This window comes from Ranitomeya imitator, chromosome 1 (genome assembly GCF_032444005.1).
Source record: "Ranitomeya imitator isolate aRanImi1 chromosome 1, aRanImi1.pri, whole genome shotgun sequence".
NCBI classification, from domain to species: domain Eukaryota; kingdom Metazoa; phylum Chordata; class Amphibia; order Anura; family Dendrobatidae; genus Ranitomeya; species Ranitomeya imitator.
Genome location: NC_091282.1, coordinates 22,312,936 through 22,315,005, shown reverse-complemented (window position 1 = coordinate 22,315,005; position 2,070 = coordinate 22,312,936).

The following is a 2,070-nucleotide window of genomic DNA, read 5'->3' as shown; positions in this document are numbered from 1 at the left end:
GAATAATCCTCATTGTCACGCTGAAATATAAGTCTTTATGTTCCTGGAGTGATTTTTGAAGTTCTGCAATAAATCTGTCTTGCTCTTTAGGGTGGTCCACTCCGTAGAGGAAAGGGTGGTGCTAAGTTGAATCTCTATAGCTTGTATATTGTTTTTAATGTCCGTAATCTCTTTTTGCAAATATTGCACAGTCAAGATAATGATGTCAAGTGGACACTTGTTCAGGATTTTTTTGAGTTTATCACAGAGTTCTGGGTTGTCTGAAAATAGAGTGCCAAGATTTTTATTGTTGTTTTACAGGATGGGAGAAGCTGCTTAGAGAGGAGCAGGGTCTGACACAAAGGGTTAAGGGGCATAAATCAGGGGTGTTGCTTGCAGGGTCGGACTGGGGTGCCTTGGGTCCACCAGGGGAATTGACTCTAGGGGCCCACCGTATGGTAACCATAAACGGTTTTATTACTTGTTCTCTTTTGCTCACTGTACAGCTTGCTAAAAGGCACACGTTTTAGTGAGAGATGCTAAAGAATGAACTATATTGTGCACTGTACTTTGTCAAAGTGTTTCTTGTTAAGCAATTTATAACAGAATCTGCTATTTAAAATCAGTCGTAGTTTTTCTCACACATAGAAATCCCTTGTCCTAGGTAAATTACCCAGATGAAAGCTTAGGAGCTCAACTTTAAGTTGTACAATATCCACATCTGCTAACTGAGCTGCTGTTTTCAAAGACTCAGATGGAATGTCTTTTTGTGTTAACTGGCCAAATCTTCTTAGATCTAATTGTCATATATCATGGATGAGAGTTTTCATTTTTGGAAAATTTTGCCTCGATGCTGTTTGTTGCCTGGTCTATGACAACATTAAATACTTGATACTGAAAGCCATCAGGAGGGGACTCCTCTTTGGCTAATTCACCAGGCATAGCTTTTTTCTTTGCTGGTCTCCTTTGTGGTAAACTGTGTTCAATAACAGCCTTTATAGATTGCTCATCAAGAACTGGTTCATTCAAGTCAATAAATTGATTTACCATCATTTTTAGATCAAAAAATGAATCTGGGGAAAAAAAATCTGTCTTTTGGCATTCTAAACCTTTCGCCATGCCTGTAGAATATCCAGGTGTTTAAATATGCTTATTTTTCATATTTATTTAATCAGGACTCTTTACCAGATGCCTCATAAAAAAATGTAGTGGTTTTTTGGATTGTCCATCAAAAAGCATCATTGCAGCAAAACATAAAATAGATGAAATAGTTACAAAGAGATTGTCCATTTGTTCTCCATCTTTCCTAAGATTGAGTGGTAAATGGTGTCTGTCCCTGTCATGGCGTGTCGTAGTAGTCACCCTTGTTAACTCGCATACCAGCTGTTCATTCTGTCTGTGTGAAGTCTGTAGAGAGTGAAGAAGGCAGGAGGAGACCCCAAGTGACAGCCCCCCAAAGTGACAGCCGTGATTATATATGTCCCATAGACCACGTGTTCTCTCTATATGGTGTTAACTTTTACTCTGAGCTAAATATACAGAAATAACTTTGTAATGTCCGTGTAACCTTCCACGAGGCTCAGTACAGAATTGAGTGTAATAATCATTAATATTTAACACCAGGCCACAAGTTTGTAGATAGTCAGAAACAGGACTTGCAATTTCAAAAATCTACAGAAACTATTTCAGCCTAGCTAGTTTTGCGTGGCCCTGAGACTGGGATGATACCTGTTCTGTCCAAACAGATGATCTCTTGTAGGATTCAGAGAAAAAAAACCAGATGTTTTTTCCAACAGACCAAAGAATGATTTTACTGAAGTGGTACACTTAGTCACATCAATGATTGCTAAATTGAGGATATGAGCATAACACCAAGTGTCTGTTATATGGGCCTGGACGCCATTGTAGCACCCACTCGTATTTGCTGCACCATCAAATGAACAGCCAATGATGTTCTTAACACTTAAGGAGAACGTTTCTAATTCTTCTTTTAGCTTCTCCTGTTGTGCTGCTCACATTGATCAAAGAAAATAGCCGCTCATGCACGTTTCTATCCTTAGCATAGCGTAAAATTAAGCTGCATTTCTCATT